The sequence below is a fragment of the Protopterus annectens genome, chromosome 5.part0, assembly GCF_019279795.1.
Source record: "Protopterus annectens isolate FY-2018-M chromosome 5.part0, PAN1.0, whole genome shotgun sequence".
Classification (NCBI taxonomy): domain Eukaryota; kingdom Metazoa; phylum Chordata; order Ceratodontiformes; family Protopteridae; genus Protopterus; species Protopterus annectens.
In genome coordinates this window covers 368381989-368402619 of record NC_056735.1, presented here as the reverse complement: position 1 = coordinate 368402619, position 20631 = coordinate 368381989, and the positions used below count along the sequence as shown (strand labels likewise).

Below are 20631 nucleotides of genomic sequence, written 5' to 3'. Positions count from 1 at the left end.
CCCTTTGGCTTATCTACTGCGCCCAGAGTGTTCACGAAATGCCTGGCATCAGTAATTGCTCATTGCAGGCTTCAGGGAATCCAAATCTACCCTTACCTGGACGACTGCCTGTTGCAAGCGGACAACAAAAACAAGCTAGCAGAAGACTTGAAAAGGGTCATTTATCTACTGCAAGCTCTGGGATACACAGTCAATATAAAAAAGTCAAGGCTGATACCATCCCAAAGGATCACCTTTTTGGGTGCAGAACTGGACACATCAAAACAAATGGCATTCCTAACAGTAGAAAAACAGGAGCAACTACCTCTCTACTTCTTGGCATTAACAAAGAAGAACCAGCTAACAGCAAGAAAAGTCCTGCAAGCCTTGGGTTTCATGGCATCCTGCATAATATTGGTTCCACATGCCAGACTGCATATGAGAAAGTTACAGTGGTACCTAAGGAATTTATGGTCTCAGCACAAGCACAGCCTAGAAACCCAAATTCCAATAATCCCATGCCTGAAGCAAGAATTCCAATGGTGGGCTCAGGCCTGTCAATCAAACAAAGGACTACCCTTCCACAGCACTCAAACAAGCCAGACCATCACAACGGACGCCTCAGACCTCGGTTGGGGGGTGCACATGCTGGACAAGTGCATACAAGGCTTATGGACTCAAGACCAACTGCACCTACACATAAATCAAAAGGAAATGCTGGCAGTAAAACTGGCAATTCAGACATTCAGACCACTTCTTCGACGAGGTCAACTGTTAAGGACAGACAACACCACAGTTATGTGGTACATCAACAAACAGAGAGGCACACATTCGTACCCTCTATGCCGGATGGCAATGGACCTCTGGAATGTGGCCCTGAGCTTCAACATTCAGTTACAAGCAATTTTTGTGCCAGGAAAAGAAAACATTCTGGCAGACATACTAAGCAGAACTACCATGGATGCCCACGAATGGATGCTGCATCCGGACATCTTCAAAACCATTACAAGAAAATGGGGACTACCAGAAATAGACTTATTTGCATCCCCACGCAATCACCAACTGAAGAAATTCTGCACAAGGACGTACCACCCACTTGCTTGGAAAGTGGACTCCCTATCTTTCAGTTGGAAAAACCTAATGGCATATGCATTCCCACCACTTCCTTTGATGCACAAGGTGCTATTGAAGATCAAAGAGGACCGTCCAAGGATCATCCTGATAGCTCCGGACTGGCCAAGGCAACATTGGTACCCATTACTGAGGAGCATGTCTCGGGAACAAATATGGCCTATACCCCTAGTTCCCTTACTGTTAACACAGAACAACTACAACACCCTGCATCCAAACCTGAAAACACTGCAGCTGACTGCCTGGAACATTGCATAACACCAAATAACCCAAATTTATCCCAAAGGGTTAAAGACATTATCTTGGAGGCTCGCAGACCCTCAACAAGAAAAAATTATTCAGCAAAATGGAAAAGATATCACATTTGGAGTACTGCAAAAGGAGAAAATGTGTCACTGGTAAACATAGCCAACATCCTGGAATACTTGGCAGAGCTCTTCCACAACGGCCTGTCCTATTCTTCCATTAAGATTCATGCATCAGCTATTTCAGCAGAATACAACTTGGAACCTCCAGTCTTCTCACATCCTCTGCTCAGGCAGTTTCTGAGAGGAATTAAAAATGTAAAACCACCTAGGAAGCCACCATTGCCAACATGGGACTTTAACTTTGTGCTAGAAAAGTTGACACTCGCTCCTTTCGAACCAGCAGCAACAGCAGAATTACAATACTTATCATGGAAAACTGCCTTCCTGCTTGCAATCACTTCAGCAAGAAGGGTATCTGAGCTACAGGCATTAATGGCAGTACAGCCCTTCCTGATCTTCCATCAAGATAGTGTCCATGAGAACAAATCCTACTTTTATGCCAAAGGTGGTCTCCAGGGTATCTTTAAATCAAGCTATCCACCTACCTACATTCTTCCCCAACCCACAGAACAGGGGAGAGACTTTTGCATACCTTGGATGTACATAGACAATTACGCTACTACCTGGACAGGACCAAGAGCAATAGAAAACTGACCAGCTACTGGTAGCATATGCAACAGGAATGGAAGGAAAAGCAATTTCAAAACAGACAATCTCTAAGTGGATAGGAAATTGCATTAGATTTTGTTACTCCTACCATGGGAAGAAAACTCCAGAAAACATCAGGCCTCACTCTACAAGGGCTACAGCCACTACCACAGCTTTTCTACGAGGAGTGGCTACCAAAGACATTTTAGAGGCTGCTACTTGGAGCTCCGTGCATACATTTGCCAAGCATTATAATTTACCTTTATACTCCAGATCCCGAGCAGGTTTTGCCACTGCTGTTTTGCAAGGGATCTTAACTACACCATAATCTTATTTCTCCTCCCCAGTTTGGCTATGGTATTCTACCCATTTGTAAGGACTGCAGATGCATCCTTGAAGGACATAGTACAGTTTTGTACCTACCATAAATGTAGATGTCCGATAGGCATGCATCTGCAGTCAGGATTACCCACCCTCCTTCCCCTCTGTGGTACTCCTAGGGTATTTGCCCATCTTGTAGCTGGCTGGGGAAATCTATTATGGTGTATTTGTTTGTATATATGTACATACATGCTTATTTTTTGTTTGCTCTCTACTATTTGGAACCATTTGCATTTATCCAAATTTAGCCTTCCTAGAGGGCACCTGGCATCTGGGGCAAGAAACACTGAGGAAAATGGCGTCGGCTGATGCCTTTATACCCGAAGAACTGCAGCTGTGACGTCGGGTGAAGTGCGACCCCAGCCGAGGCCAGACCCAGACTTTGGAATCCGGCCGACCGAAGGGCTGCCTGACGACAGGACAACCCATTTGTAAGGACTGCAGATGCATGCCTATCAGACATCTACATTTATGGTAGGTACAAAATTGTACTTTATTTTGCCTTGAGGGCTGTGATTGTGTGGCACACTGTTTTTGTGTTGTCTGGTTTGTGACGAGAGGTGCAGGTTATTTTGGTGTCTCTGACGCTTTTGCAGGTTTTTATTTAGAGCCTCAGAGTATGATTTCGCATATTTGTGTGTTTTTTTTTTTTTTTTTTTGCCAGTGCTGGTTTACTATGTCTGTGTGAGGCTGGAGGTGTGGTGCAAGTGTTAACCTTCTCCTCATGACTGCCTGTTCCAGTCTTGGGTGGAAAGAGCTTAGCCTCCAATTTAGCTATACGACTGCATCTCTCGCATATGTTCATGTTTTGTGGTAGGAGGAGAGGGTTGTCTGTGTACTTGAGGCAGTTGTAACATTGCCTCCGGATACCCAGGTTCACCAGCTGGACTGGAGAGTATACCTGAAATTGCCCTTTGGTCATGCCTGAATAGTAGGGTGAGCTGCTTAGTCGCTTGGTTGGTGAGGGGTGAATGATGAGCCTTGCCCTGCTGGGCAATCAAGTGTCTGAGTATATTAGTGCTTGCTGAGCAAGTGCTGGACTGTAGGATGCTTTTTAAGTGCTTAGGTTGAGAGTTAGACTACTTTCAAGGGAAAAACTGCCTACATTTAGTCGCAGAAGTCTTGCACCCTACCCCCTAATCCTTTAACTTGTTCGTCCAACTTTTCTCCCAGTTCTGCCAGAGTTCTGTTAATTTTTTATGAATACCACACAGTGTTCTAATTACTTTTGTATAGCCTTGTATGTTTTTGGATCCACAAAATATTCCACCAGGGGCAATTGTCCTCCCATTGTGTTGCTCTGTTTTCTGTGGTATGGGAGGCTTGTCTGTCGTGCAATACAGATGTTCGTGTTTCACTGTTGCAGTCATTACATTGGGTAATCTGCTGGCAATCTGCTGGCAGGTTGCCCTCAGTCAGCCTGACTAACAGTCTTGGGTCCTGCGTCGGTTGCTGTTCCTTCCATGACGTCAGGTCGTCAGGGATATAAAACATGCAGCCGACGCCATTATATCAGTCTCTCTTGCCGCGCGGTGCCCGAAGCAGAAGCAGTTCGCAAGTGCCGGTCAGCCGACACCTGAAATTTTCGTTAGAGTTTCAGAACCGAAGTCTTCAACTAAAAGCCAAGTACCCCGTTGGAGAAACTTTTTCTTGCTCCTTACCGATGTCAGTAAAAGTTAATAATTGCATTACTTGTGGGAAGCAAATACCTCATAAGGATTTTCATTTGTACTGTATTCCTTGCCTAGGCCCTGATCATAACATACCTTGTCGATTTTGTGCTAGATTTAATCAACGCACTATTAAATGTCGGTACATTTTTGCTTCATGATTTAACAATCCAGAAATGACGTCGGTTAGCAATCAGACTACCGGAATACCTAAAAACGCAAAGAAAAAGACAGGCAATCGAGGTCCAAAATTGACGACTACGCTTCTCCTAAGCCAGTCGCTAGTTCGCTGGTACTCAGTGAGGCGCTTTTGCAGCCCCTGATACCCACTACTTTTGATTCGCAGGCCTCTACTGAGACCCATTCGGAGTTCGGTATGCTGCGAGATGCTTTAAGTATTGAACCTGCGGATGTCTCTACCTTAGGTGGGTCCGGAGCCACTGTGCAGGCACTGGCTTCTGAGGGTGTTTTCAGGGCTAAAGATTTGTATGTTAAACTGACTCGTCTTCAAAACTAAGGCCAAAATCTACTTCTGTGTCTAAAAAAACCGACGCTTGGGCCATGCGTGTAGGCCCCTATGCCTAAAAAACAAATTATCAAAATGGCTGAATATGTAATTACCTTGCTCAGGGGTAGCCAGCCCCCTCCTGCTAAGAGGCCTAGGCAAGACATTGATTATGAATCTTCTGATCAGGATTCTATTTCTTCTGGTTCTTTTACTGAACAAGATTTATCTATACCTACTTATGAGGACTCCGACGCAGAAGATTCCATTTCTTCTGCTTCTCCCCCTGAGGATTTCTTTTTTGGAGAAACTTTACATACCTTCAGGAACATTTCCTCTGGGAAAGTCAGGATTTCTCTGAATCTAAAAAGAGACTTAGGGATTTTCTTCCTCAGCGTAGGCCTTTGGCTATACCTCCTAGTCTAGACATTGTTGATGTTTTTTTCAGAATCTAGGATGACTCCTGATTCTCTGCCTCCGGCTCCTAGTAAGCCAGACAGATACTACAGGGTTCCTGACTCCCACAAATTCCTTTTCAAAAATCCTACCGCTGATCCTGAAACCGTTTCTCAGGGTCCCAAGGGCATTAAGGCCTCTACTGCTAAAAATCCTATCCCTTCTGATAGAGATTCCAAGTCGCTGGATAGATAGGGTATGAAGGTTTACACGTCTGCAACCTTGGCAGTCAGGGCTTTAAACTGTCAATTTCATATGCTTAAATATCAACAACATATCATGGGACTACTTAAACAGAAAATGATAATCTCCGACTGTGTGGAAAATAAAGATTTACAGGACTTATTACATTCAGCCGAACAAGTTGGAAAACATGTAAACACAGCACAACTGGTCATTGACCGATGACAACAGAAAAAACAGTTTCCACCGAAACGATGAAGCCAATAACGGTTTATTGCTCAATAATCCACAAAAGTTGCACATAAATACCACGAACAACTAAGCGCTTTCGCCAAGGTTAAAAAACCATAGGCATCTTCAGAGTTGTTAGTTTACAATGCATTCTCCCCTTTTGCATAACTTCAGTTACATTAATTAATCAATCAATCAATAAAAATTGACCACCATTAAAGACACAGTAAAATATTGACTTGCACCTACCTAATATTTAAAAATACTTATCAGTTGTCAAATATAAGCCCCCATATATAAACACAAATAAAACACTTTGAAATATGCTTTAAACTTCAATTTTCACTGATGCATATATATTATTTTCACTAAACAGTCATGTCTAATGATATATACAAAAATGTGTGTGTGTGTGTGTGTGTGTGTATATATATATATATATATATATATATATATATATGTATATGTATATGTATATATATATATATATACATATATAAAAAATCAAATTGTACTTTCATTGCCTGTTTGGTAAATAACATGTAAAAAAATATATATACAAGTGAAAAATACACCTGTAGAATTAACACGTTTTCCCCTATCCTAAAATAACACAAAAATTCTTATGTTAGACTAACCAATTTTGTTTTGTTTTATTTTTAAAAAAGGCTTTATAGAAATAAACTCGTTGAGCCCTGGTAGACTTGTTGCATTAGTCCGTATTTGCCACAAAGACTCATGTGCCTCTAAAATGGACTCCCATAATTGAAGTTATACAAAAGGGAAGAATGCATTGTAAACTAACAACTCTGAAGATGCCTATGGTTTTTTAACCTTGGCTAAAGCGCTTAGTTTGTGGTATTTATGTGCAACTTTTGTGGATTATTGAGCAATAAACCGTTATTGGCTTCATCGTTTCAGTGGAAACTCTTTGTTTTTTAAGTTGGAAAACATACTTTGTAATGTGGTTTTGATTCCTTGGAGGCCTCTTGCAGGGCTGCTGCAACTGGATCTGTACTAAAAAGGCATGCTTGGCTCAAAGAGCAAACTGCCTGACCATTTTAAAAAAAAAAATTGTTGGATGCTCCTTTACAACAGGACCGTCTCTTTGGTAATAAGGCTGAAGAAGTGTTAAAGATGGAAGATCAAGCTAAATCTGTGCAAACTGTGAAAGATTTCTTACAAGTGCAACCTTCAAGATTTAGTAGGCACCGGCCTACTAAGAACTGGTCCTTTCCAGTCACTGAGAGTCACTCAAGTCAAATCCAGACATTCCAAAGGCTCCAGGTTTCAGTCACAAGGAACTTTTAGAACAAAACAATGGAGTGCCTCCACCTCCAAATCTGGAAACAAGGCACCTCCCTATGGTAAACAGTCTCAATGACTTCCCTCTACAATCACCAAGCACTTACCTTTTAGCCGCCCCTTTGGGGGGAAAACTGGCACTTCATGCACAAAACTGGCAAGTTATTACCCAGGACAAATGGGGTTTAAATATAGTATCCCAGAGATACTGATTTCATTTCCACGTTGCCAATCCCAAACGAATGACCAGATCTGCCCCCACATCCGTGGGCAGAGGCCCAGAAACACATTCTGTCTCTCATGAACATGGGAGCTGTTCAGCCAGTACCAGAAGAGGAGAAGGGGCAAGGTTTCTATTAAAGACTTTTCCTGGTACCCAGAAAAGAGAAATCATGGCATCCAATTTTGGACTTACCAAACACATTTCTGGACATTCCAAAATTCAAGATGCTGATTCTTCAACAGTTACTACCTATGCTAGGCAAAGATGCCTGGTTGGTAACTCTAGACTTAAGAGGCTTACCTGCATATCCCAATCAGGGAATCTTTCAGAAGGTACCGCTGCTTCAATGCAGGCTGCTTGCATTACCAGTTTTTTGCTCTGCCCTTTGTGAAGACCCTGGGTGCATTAGATAAGCCAAAGTGCCTGGCTCCAATAATTGCATTTGCAGGCAAAGAAATATTCAGATATATCCATACTTGGACGATTGTCTAATTCAGGCAGAAAACAACATTCTTCTAATGCATCTGGTGTTTGTAAAAAGGGTTCTAACTGGTCTGGGGTACACCATAAACGAACAGAAATCACAACTGGTTACCCTCTCAAAAAATTACATTCCTGGGCGCAAGCTTGAATACAACTGCCCAGATGACTTACCTTGGCCAGAAAATCAAATTCAATTGGTGACTTACTTCAAACAGGTGGCCACACACACCCTGATATCTGCAAGACAAATTCTGCAAGCCTTGGGGTTCATGGCCTCCTGCATTCTTCTAATTCCATATGCAAGACTGCATATGAGGAATCTTCAGTGGTACTTAAAAAGTTTATGGAGTCAACATTGTCACAGCCTGGAAACAATGATTCTTATCATACCTTGCCTATAACTAGAGTTCCTATGGTGGGCAGAGGCCTGCCACCAAAACAAGAGATTGTCATTCACTCCTCCCCCTGCCACCCAAACCCTAACTACAGATGCATCAGGCTATGCTTGTGGGGTGGGGGTGGGGGGGTGGGCTCATCTGACAGGAAAGTGCATTCAGGGCAAATGGAGCCCAAATCAAATGCACCTATATATCTATCGGAAAGAGATGCAGGCTATACAGAATGCACTGACAGCCTTCAAGGACTACCTTCATCCAGGACAACTATTGATAAACAACACCACAGTTATGTGGTACATAAACAAGCAGGGGGGAGGGGTACACATTCCTACCCCTTTTGCAGACTAGCCATGGCATTGTGGATCACGGCCTTGACCTACCAGATATAACTACATGCTCAATTCCTGCCAGGAAAGCTAAATACGCTGGCAGACGAACTAAGCAGAAATCTTATGGACCCACACAAATGGAAACTGGAACCACAAGTTTTCAGCACGTTCACATGCAAATGGGGGAGTCCAGACATGGATCTTTTTGCCTCACCCCAGAACTTTTAGTTGGACAAATTCTGCACAAGAATTTATCACAAAAAAAGCTTGTAAAGTGGATGCTCTGTCAGTCTATGCTTTTCCCCCTCTGCCTCTGCTCTCCAAAGTTCTACTAAAAGTTCGACGGAACAAACCAAAAATTATTCTGATTGCTCCAAACTGGCCTCGCCAACACTGGTACCCACTTCTGTGCAATGTGCCACACCTTTCTCCGTGGCACCTGCCGCAGACACCTTACTTACTGTCTCAGCAGAACTACCAAGTTCTGCACACTCAACTCCAAACTTTGAATCTTGCAGAGTGGCTAATCAACTAATTTCACCCTTGGCATCCCTCAGCAAACCTGTGATGGATGTCATTTTGGAGGCTAGAAGGCCTAGTACTAGAAAATCTTATGCTGACAAATGGAAAAGATTCTGTGCCTGGAACCAATCACAAGGAATAAGCACAGAAATGCCCAGTATTCCTCAGATTCTGCAATATTTAACTGAGATGCTTCACAAAGGCCCATTTTTTTCTTCCATAAAAATCCATGCCTCCGCCATTTCAGCTCATTACAACACAATCTCCCCTCTTCTCTCCTCCTCCTCTTAAAGCAGCATCTCAGAGGGGCCAAAAAATTAAGACCTCCCATGAGAGCGCCAACTCCTGCATCGGACCTCTGTTTTGTTTTGGAAAAACTCACCTCCCCCTTTTGAGACAGCTGCTACTGTGGACCTAAAATTTGTCTCCTGGAAAACAGCTTTCCTTTTAGCAGTCACTCCAGCTAGAAGGATTTCAGAATTACAGGCTGTTATGGCAGTGGAGCCTTTCATTATTTTTCATCCAGACAGGGTGGCTCTCAGGGCCAATCCATCTTTCAATGCCTAAGGTGGTATCCAGTGTGGCTCTTAATCAGACCATTCATCTGCCCAACTTTTTCCCAATCCACAGAACAAGGGTGAGCAGATTCTGCATTCATTGGATGTGCACAGACAACTTAGATTCTTTTTAAACAGGACAAGATCTCTAAGAAAATCTGAACAACTATTTGTGGCATTTTCTGCAGGGGCAGAGGGAAAGGCTATTTCAAAGCAGCCCATTTCCAAATGGATAAGCCATTGTATTTGTTTCTGCTATATGCACCGTGGTAAAACTATCCCCAAGGGGATCAGATCTCATTCCACCAGGGCTGCATCTACTTCTGCAGCCTTTCTCGGAGGTGTTCCTACCAGAGACATTCTAGAAGCTGCCACCTGGAGCTCAGTTCATACGGTCACCAAACATTACCGTTACCTCTCTTCTGCAAATCCAGAGCTGGCTTTGCCATTGCTGTCCTACAGGGCCTTATAGCTGATCCTAATGCTGTATAAATCCATCCTCCCAACCATAGCTTTGGGATTCTATTCAAATGCAGTGACCAACAGTGAAACATGAAGAACATAGTGCAGTTGTGTACACTTACCATAAATGTAGATGCTAGAGTGTATTCACTGTCGCAGTCCTGGTTACCCACCCTCCAGCCCTCTGTTTTTCTCTTACTATACCTCTCCTTTCTTTTACTATGCTTAAAAGCCTTTTTGGTGTATTTGCTTTTGTTTGGAGGTATTTTATTTGTGCGTTTTAAATGATATACACACACACACTCGACCTGCGCCTAGAAAGCCAACGTCCAAACCGCATGCTCTGGCCCATATGCCTAAAAAGCAAATGCTTAGAATGGCTAAAGACCTTATTGCATTAATTAGGGGAAGTCTGCCTTCCCCCTCTAAGAGACCTAGAACTGATTTTCTTCCTGATTCTTCTGATCAGGAATCTGATATTTCTGTTTGTTCTGATTACCAGGATGTGCCCCTATCTACCTATGAGGATTCTGATGCAGAGGATTCCATTCCCTCTGCTTCCCCTCCAGAAGATTTTTCCTTTGAAACCACCTTGCACACTCTTAGGGAGCATTTCCGCTGGGAAAGTCAGGATTACTTCGACTCCAAAAAGAGCTTAGGGAGTTCTTACTCCTCCTTCAACACAGGCCTTTTTAGCTGTCCTGCCTATTCTGGATATTGTAGATGATGCTTTCTTGGAATCTAGCCTTTCCCCAAACACTTTACCTCCAGCTCCCAGAAAACCTGACTGGTATTAGAGTACCTGACTCAAGTTCCTCTTCAAGAATCATACTGCGGATCCAGAGACCATTTCATACTGCTGCCAAAAACCCTACCCCTTCTGATAGAGATTCTAGAGCCTTGGACAGATTGGGTAAGAAGGTATATACTTATGCTACTTTGGCCATTAGGGCTTTAAATTGCTAGTTTCGTGTGTGCGTGTGCGTGTGTGTGTGTGTGTGTGTGTGTCTTTCGGCTTTTCCCAGTTAGAGGTCGCCACAGCAGAACTCCAGTCCGCTAATGATTGGCAGTAGAGTTTTACGTGCTGGCTTGCCGGGCCTAACGCACAGCCTTCAACGAAGGAACGCCCATTCACGCATGTCGCCACACAGAAGACGCTGTAACTGAGAATCGAACGCAAGTACCAGCAGCATATTATGGGACTAAAACAAAAAATGTTGATTCCTGACTCTGCTGAACACACAGAATTACAGGATTTGATACATTCTGCAGAACAAGTTGGTAAACATACTTTGCAATGTGGTTTTGACTCTTTAGAAGCATCTTGCAGGGGTGCTGTCACTGGGTCTGTTCTTAGAAGGCATGCTTAGCTTAAGGAGCAAAACTTGCCAGATCATGTTAAAGCTAAATTACTGGATGCTCCCTTAACCCATGACCACCTGTTAGGCAACAAAGTAGAAGTCCTCAAAAATATGGAGGAAAAAGCTAAATCTATGCAAACTTTTAAATATTTCCTACAAGTACAGCCTCCCAGATTTAGTAGGCATTGACCTTCAAAGAATTTGTCCTTTCCAGCCTCTTCTAGGCCTTAGTCCAAACCCAGGAACAGCAAACCACTAGGTTACAGTCTCTGGCTACACACATGCCTAAGCAGTGGGGGGGCTCCCACTTCCAAAGCAGGGAGTAGTAAGACTACTTACAGGAAAATGGCACTAACTTAACCTTAACCCTTCCAAGCCCTACTCAGCTGCCTGCTCCCTTAGGAGGAAAGCTCGCCCTGCATGCAAAAAACTGGGAACTCACTATCCAGGACAAATGGTTTTTGAATATAGTTTTCCAACGATAGATTCCACTTCCACACCCTACCAACCCCAAATCAGTGGGCAGAGGCTCAACAGCAGGTTCTCTCTCTTCTAAGTGTCAGGGCTATTCAACCTGTCCCAGCAGAAGAAAGGGGACAAGGTTTTTATTCAAGACTCTTCCTGGTACCCAGAAAAGACCGCTCCTGACGTCATATCCTGGACCTCTCTATTCTAAACACTAATTTGGTAATCCCAAAATTCAAGATGCTAACACTCAACAGATGCTTCCTATGCTAGGCAAAAATGCCTGGTTGGCAATCTTAGACTTAAAGGAAGCTTACCTGCACATTCCAATAAGGGACTCTTGCAGGAAATACCTATGCTTCAGGGCAGGCTCCATGCACTTTCAGATGTCCTTCAAGGATGCATCTGCAGTCATCACATATGGGTTGTCCTGCCTCAGGCAGCCCTTCGGTCGGCCGGATTCCAAAGTCTGGGTCCGGCGTCGGCTGATGTCGCCCCTTCTCCGATGTCATAGCGTCTGGGGTATAAATGCGCCAGCCGACGCCATCTTCCTCAGTCTTTCTTGCCGCAGTGCCCAAAGAAGAAGCAGTTCGCAAGTGCCGGTCGGCAGCTCCTGTAATTCAGCTATCCGAAGACTTCAAAAGCTAAGTACCCCGTTGGGGACTCTTTCTTGCCTCAGCCGATGTCAGATAAAGTTAATAATTGTTTAACTTGTGGGAAACAAATACCTCATAAGGATTTCCACTCTTACTGTCCTCCCTGCTTAGGCCCAGATCACGACATCTCGGCTTGTTTAGCCTGCGCTTCCTTCAACCGACGCACTCTTAGACGTCGGTCGGAGTTCGCAGAAGAGTTTTTTGGGGCTAGTTTTTCATATAAAATGCAGTCGGAAACCCTGACTTCACATTCAACTAAGAAACGGAAAGACAAGGACCGACACGCGGCCTGCCGTTTCGGCTGAAACCGCGGCTAGGCCTACCGCAAGTGTCTCGGTCTCGGCTGATACAGAGTCCTTGGATCTTCCGAATCCTGAAACAGTACAACCGACAGCCTCGGCCCCGGAGGCTCCTACCAAGTCGGTTACAGAATTGCCTTCAGAAACCGGTGTATTGGAATCTTCCGACACCATTCCTTTAGACAAAGCTACACCAGCACGTGGTGCAGCCAGGCCTCCTGCATCCATGTCCATTAAGGCCTTCACCAGGGCTAAAGCTGCTAAGCACACTAAAGCTATGCCTCCCAGGGTTATTCCTCAGGGACTCTCTATTAGTTCACAGATTCTAACCTTAGCAGAGGACCTTATCTCTTTATTCAGGGACTCTCAGCCCCATCCGGACAGGGGCTCCCAACCTCCTCTAGACAAAAGGCCCAGGGTAGATCCCCCTGATCCCCTTTCCTCTGAGGAGGCCTCTGAGGGCTCGGATCACTCGGACTACCAGGAGGAGGCTTATTCGGCCTACGAGGATTTGGATGCAGAGGAATCTATCCCCTCAGCCTCCCCTCCTGAAGAGCTTTCCTTTGGGGAGACCCTTCATTCTATGAGAGAGCATTTGCATTTCAAATGGCAGGGCCAGGAATATTCTGACTCCAGGAAAAGACTAAGAACTTTTCTTCGTTTACCTCAGCACAGGCCTTTGGCTATTCCTCCTGTTTTAAATGTCATTGATGATGTGTATTATGATTCTAGTATGACCCCTGATACTCTGCCTCCGGCCCCTGTTAAGCCCGATAGGTATTACAGGGTCCCGGATACACATAATTTTCTTTACAAGGCCCACTCTGCTGATCCTGAAACTATTTCTCAGGGCCCTAAAGGGGTTGCAGCTGTTACTACTAGGAACCCACTCCCCTCTGCAAAGAAGTCTAGGGCATTAGAAAGATGGGGTAAAAGTGTATACTTCTGCCACTCTTGCTATGAGGGCATTAAATTGTCAATTTCATATGATACAGTACCAAGAGTATTTGTTAGAAGAAATGCATAAGAAACTGTCTTCTACTGAACCCCTTGACCGTAAATCCCTTCAGGATCTGGTACATAACTCCCAGCAGGTTAGCAACCATTTTTTGCAGTGTGGTTATGATGCATTGGAAGCTTCATGTAGGTCAGCAATGACAGGTGTTGTCATACGTAGGCATGCTTGGCTGAAGGAACAATCTCTGCCAGACCATGTTAAAGCTAAGCTTTTGGATGCTCCATTGGAAAACCAAAAGTTATTTGGTTCCACTGCTCAAGAAGTCCTAAAGAATTTTGAGGAAAAGGCAAAATCTGTACAAACAGTTAAGGATTTTCTTCAAGTTCAACCGCCTCAATTCAGCAGAAATTGACCTTCCAAGAATTGGTCCTTACCGGACACAAAGTTTTCAAAGGGGCAGGAACAGGTGTGCCAGAGGTAGAGGGCAAGCTAGGGGCTCCTACAGAGGCCGCCAATGGCAACCTCCAATCCAGACAAGCAGTTCAGGACCTTCAACTGCTGTACAAGGACAAACTCAATGACTTTGCTTTGATTCCGCCAACCAGGGCTCAATTAGAAGCACCTTTGGTCGGAAAGCTTTCTTTATTCTCAAAAAATTGGCACAACATTACAAGAGACAAATGGACACTTCAAATAATAGACAACGGATACAGGTTCCATTTCCACACATTGCCAAAAAGAAAAGGCATGCCAGGTCTGCCACCAAATCAAAGGGCAGAGGCTTTGAAACAAATCTCAAACTTACTACAAATGAAAGCCATAGAAAAAGTTCCTCTTTCAGAACAAGAAAAGAACATCAATGGAGACCAATTCTCGACTTGTCCGCACTGAATACTTATCTCATGGTGGCAAAATTCAAAATGCTGACTCTACAGCAACTCCTTCCCATGCTGGGCAAGGGGTCTTGGCTGGTGACTCTAGACCTCAAGGAGGCATACCTGCATGTCCTTATCAGACAAAGTTGCAGAAGACACCTTTTTCTTGCAGGGTCAGAGCATTATCAACTCTTAGCATTGCCTTTTGGCTTATCTACTGCGCCCAGAGTATTCACGAAATGCCTGGCATCAGTAATAGCACACTGCAGACTTCAGGGGATTCAAATATACCCATATCTGGATGACTGCCTTATACAAGCGGACAGCCAACAAACTTTGGTAAAGGACTTAAGTTATGCCATCAATCTTCTGCAGGCCTTGGGATATACAGTCAACATGCACAAATCAAGACTTGTTCCATCCCAAAGAATAACCTTTCTGGGTGCGGATCTAGATACAACCACCCAAATGGCTTATCTCACAGACAACTACCGGATTACTTCAAAAATCTGACAAGACAAACTCAGCTGACTGCAAGGAAAATCCTGCAGGCCCTGGGTTACAAGGCATCCAATATTCTTTGGATTCCACAAGCAAGGCTACACATGAGAAAGCTACAGTGGTACCTAAGGAGTTTATGGACTCAGCACAGTCACAGTTTAGAATCTTTAATCCCACTCATTCCATGCCTTCAAAAGGAATTTCTGTGGTGGGCTCAGGCCAGCCAGTCCAACAGGGGGTTGCCCTTCACAAAGCCAAAAACCACCCAAACTATAACAACGGACGCTTCAGACCTAGGTTGGGGAGCGCACATGGAGGGCAGAGGTATCCAAGGACAGTGGTCACGAAAGGAGCTACGCATGCACATAAATCAAAAAGAAATGCTAGCAGTGATTCATGCAATCGAGGCCTTCAAACTCTTTCTGCATCAAGGTCACCTACTAATAAGGACAGACAACACCACAGTTATGTGGTACATAAACAAGCAAGGAGGTACCCATTCCTATCCCCTTTGCAGTCTGGCAATGAATCTATGGGAACTTTCCTTGAAACTCAATATACAGCTATAAGCTCAGTTTGTGCCAGGAAAAGACAATACACTGGCGGACAGCTTAAGCAGAAATATCATGGATGCGCACGAATGGATGTTGCACCCAGACATCTTCCTACAGATAACACAATCTTGGGGGAGGCCGGACATAGATCTATTTGCATCCCCCCACAATCATCAAATGAAGAAATTCTGCTCAAGGACATACCACCCACAAGCGTGGAAAGTGGGCGCCCTCTCTCTCAGCTGGAGAAATCTAACAGTGTATGCATTTCCACTTATTCCATTAATGACCAAGGTGCTACTGAAGATCAGGACAGAGCAGCCAAAAGTGATTCTGATAGCTCTGGACTGGCCAAGACAGCACTGGTACCCACTGCTAAGGAGCATGTCACGTACGAAACCATGGCCTCTGCCTCTATGGCCACTTCTACTGACACAGCACAGATACAAAATTCTACATTCCAACCTGAAAACCTTGCAACTGACAGCCTGGAGAATACCTTGACTCCTCCTCAGGATAAGCTATCCCAGAGAGTGAAGGATGTTATTATGGAAGCTCGCCGCCCTTCCACAAGAAAGGCATATTCAGCAAAATGGAAAAGATTTCTCATTTGGAACACCACAAAGGGCCTAGATGCAACAGTGATGAGCATGGCGCATATCCTGGAATATTTGGCAGAAATGTTCCACTGTGGTCTGTCTTACTCTTCTATTAAAATTCATGCTTCAGCAATTTCAGCAGAGTACAATACTAATCCACCTGTCTTCTCTCATCCTCTCCTAAGACAGTTTCTAAGAGGAATCAAAAACATCAAACCCCCTCGGAAACCACCTCTACCTGCTTGGGACCTTAACTTCGTGTTGGAAAAGCTAACACTGCCTCCATTTGAACCAGCAGCATCTGCAGATCTACAGTACCTTTCATGGGAAGACTGCCTTCCTTCTGGCCATAACCTCAGCAAGAAGAGTTTCTGAGTTGCAGGCCCTGATGGCAGTACAGCCATTTATTATTTTTCATCAGGACAGAGTTTCATTGAGAACTAATCCCACATTTATGCCAAAGGTGGTATCCAGGGTTTCATTAAATCAAGCCATTCATCTGCCTACCTTCTTCCCAAATCCACAAAACAAAGGGGAGAAACTGCTGCACACCCTGAACATTCACAGACCGTTGCGCTACTACTTGGACAGAACTAAAGGTTTCAGAAAAGCTGACCAGCTGTTGGTAGCATATGCTGCTGGTACTCAAGGAAAAGCAATTTCCAAACAGACTATTTCAAAATGGATAGGAAATTGCATTCACTTTTGTTACTCCTTTCATGGAAAGACTGTACCAGCTAACATTAGACCTCATTCTACGAGAGCCACAGCCACCTCCACAGCCTTCTTAAGAGGGGTGGCTACCAAGGACATTTTAGAAGCTGCCACATGGAGCTCAGTGCATACATTTGCCAAGCATTACAATTTACCTTTATATTCCAGATCCAGAGCAGGCTTTGCTATGGCTGTCCTGCAGGGTATCTTAGCTACACCATCCCCCAGATTGGCTATGGTACTCTACCCATATGTGATGACTGCAGATGCATCCTTGAAGGACATAGTACAGTTTTGTACCTACCATAAATGTAGATGTCCGATAGGTATGCATCTGCAGTCAGGTTTACCCTCCCTCCTTCCCCTCTGTGGTATTTCTTGGGTACTTACCCCTCTATTAGCTAGCTGGGGGGATCTATTGTGGTGTGTGTATATATATATATATTAGCTAGCTGGGGGGATCTATTGTGGTGTGTGTATGTATGTGTGTATATATATATATATATATATATATATGTGTGTATATATGTATATATGTGTATATATATATATATATATATATATATATATATATATATATATATATTATTGCAAATGTTAGGATTTTATTGCATTTTTCCAAATTTAGCCTTCCTTAGAGGGCACCTGGCATCTGGGGCAAGAAAAACTGAGGAAGATGGCGTCGGCTGGCGCTTTTATACCCCAGACGCTATGATGTCGGGGAAGGGGCGACATCAGCCAACGCCGGACCCAGACTTTGGAATCCGGCCGACTGAACTGCTGCCTGAGGCAGGACAACCCATATGTGATGACTGCAGATGCATACCTATCGGACATCTACATTTATGGTAGGTACAAAACTGTATTTTCTCTGCACTTCCCTTTGGCTTATCTACTGCGCCCAGGGTATTCACAAAGTGTCTAGCTCCAGCCATTGCATTTTGCAGGCAGAGAAATATTCAAATATACCCATACTTGGACGATTGATTCAGGCAGAAAGCCAAGAATTGCTATTAAAATGTCTGGCATTCGTAAAGAAACTTCTAAACTCACTAGAGTACACCATAAACGAAAAGGAATCTCACCAAGTACGCTGCCAACAGATTGTATTCCTGGGAGCAAGCTTGAACACAACTTCCAAGATGGCTTTCCTCACTCCAGAGGAACAAGTTTGACAACCTACTTCAAACTACTGGCCACAAAGACCTAGCCATCTGCAAGCCTTGAGGTTCATGGCCTCTTGAATTTTACTAATTCCGTATGCAAGACTGCATATGAGGAAACTACAATGGTATCTCAAAGGCCTATGGTGTCAACATTCTCAGGACCTGAAATCAATGATTCCTATCATTCCTTGTTATAAAGACAGAGTTCCTTTGGTGGGCAGAGGCCTGCTACCACAACAAGGGGCTCCCTTTCACTCTATCCCCTGCTGCCCAAAGCCTAACAGACGCATCAGACTATGCATGGGGGGCTCACTTGGCAGGGCAGTGCATTCAGGGCAAATGGAACCAGACACAGATGCACCTGCATATCAACCAAAAAGAAATGTTAGCTGTACAGAATTCTCAGACAGCCTTCAAGGGCCACATTCTTCCAGGACAAAAGACAGAACACCACAGTTATGTGGTACAATAAACAAGCAGGGGGGACCGATTCGTACCCTCTCTGCAGACTAGCCATGACTCTGTGGAACACAGCCTTGAGCTACCAAGTGTACCTACTAGCTCAATTCCTGCCAGGCAAGCTAAATTCACTGGCAGACGACTTGAGCAGAAATCTCATGGACCCACAAGAATGGAAACTGGAACCAAAAATATTCAACCTCTTGAACAAATGGGGGACTCTAGATAGACCTGTTTGCCTCCCCTCAGAACTACCAATTGGACAAATTCTGTGCAAGGACTTCCCAGTCAAGCTTGGAAAGTGGATGCCCTGTTCTTTACGTGGGAAAGCCTTATACCTTTCCCCCTCTGCCTCTCCTCTCAAAGGTTCTGCTAAAGATCAAACAGGACAAACCAAGGACAATTCTGATTGCACCAGACTGGCCACGCCAGCACTGGTACCCTCTCTTGCTCAGTATGACACTGCTGGAACCTTGGCACCTGCCTCAGACCCCTTCCCTGCTGTCCTAGCAGGCGGGCCAGATTCTGCACCCTCAGCGTCAAACCCTGAACCTTGCAGCCTGGCTAATTCCTTGAGCTCTCCAATAGCATCCCTCAGTAAGCAGGTGCTAGATGTCTTTCTGGAGGCAAGGAGGCCTAGTACTAGAAAATCCTATGCTGAAAAGTGGAAAAGGTGCTGTTCTGGAGCCAGACTCAGTGGATGGGCACAACGGCACCCAGCTTACCTCATATTTTTCAGTACTTAACAGAAATGCTCCCCAAGGGCCTATCCTTCTCGTCAATTAAAATTCGTGCCTCTGCCATTTCAGCACATTATAATACTGAACTATCCCTCTTCTCTCACCCCATGCTAAAGCAATTCCTCAGAGGGGCAAAAAATTTAAACCCCCCCCCCCCCAGGAGAGCCCCTACTCCAGCCTGGGACCTTAATTTTTTATTGGAAATGCTCACTCTTTCCTTTTGAGCCAGCTGCAACTGCAGAGTCAACATTTTTCTTGGAAAACAGCCTTCCTTCTAGCCATCCCTTCAGCAAAAAGAGTGTCTGAATTACAGGCCCTCATTGCACTGGAGCCCTTCATTATTTTCCATGCAGACAGGGTTTCCATCAGGACCAGTCCTTCCTTTATGCCCAAGGTTGTGTCTAGTGTGGCCCTAAATCAGTCCATGCATTTGCCTACCTTTTTCACAAATCCTCAAAACAGAATGAATATTGCACTCTTTGGACGTGCACAGACAACTTAGATTTTATTTGGACAGGACGAAGCCTCTCAAAAATTCTGAACAGCTGCTAGTTGGCTTTGCTGCAGGGGCAGAGGGGAAGGCCATTTAAACGCAAACCATTTCTAGATGGATAGCCCATTGCATTCATTTCTGCTGTAAGCACCATGGAAAACCTACCCCTCAGGGGATAAGATCACATTCCACCAGGTCTGCAATCTACCTTTACAGCCTTTCTCAGAGGAGTTCCTACCGGGGACATCCTAAAAGCTGCTACCTAGAGCTCTGTACCTACCTTCACCAAGCATTACCACATGCCTATTTTTTCTAAATCCAGAGCTGGTTTTGCCACTGCAGTTTTGCAAGACTTAATAGCTGGCCCTAATGCTCTCTAACTTACTCCTCCCTTCCTTAGCTTTGGGAATCAACCCAAATGATGACTGCAACAGTGAAACACGAACATAGTACAGTTGTGTACACTTACCATAAATTTAGATGTTAGAGTATATTCACTGTTGCAGTACTGGTTACCCCTCCCTCCAGCCCCCTGACTTCTCTTGGTTGTACCTTTCCTTCTTGTTTGGTGTATTTAAGCTTTCTGGTATATTTGCTTTTTGATGGAGGTGTACCATAACATACAATTGCTTCCCGTTGTGGGGGCACCTGACATCTGGGGGAAGCAAAACTGATGTAATAGCATCTGCTGCATGTTTTATACCCCTGACAACCTGACGTCATGGAAGAGACAGCATCTGACACAGGAATCCAAGACTGGTATTTAGGCCGGCTGAGGGCTACCTGCAGGCATATAACCCAAATGTGATAACTGCAACAGTGAATACACTCATACATCTACATTTATGTAAGTGTACACAACTGTACTGTTCATGGCTTCCACCACCCCTATGCTCCCTCTTGCCAAACTCCATGAGAGTCAGTTTGGCTTCAGCATGCTCATATCGAATTTGTAGTTCTTCTGCCTTGTCTCAAGAAGAACTTCAGTGATGGATTCAGCAGTTGTCTCGATCTAGGGCT

The 20631-nt window shown here is 44.4% G+C and overlaps 1 protein-coding gene across 2 annotated transcripts in view; it reads left to right on the top strand.

The window, feature by feature from the left end:
* Window positions 1-20631, top strand: part of DDX3X (DEAD-box helicase 3 X-linked) — a 1864809-nt gene that overhangs the window by 63246 nt on the left and 1780932 nt on the right. The gene's annotated exons all lie outside the window — the stretch shown is intronic.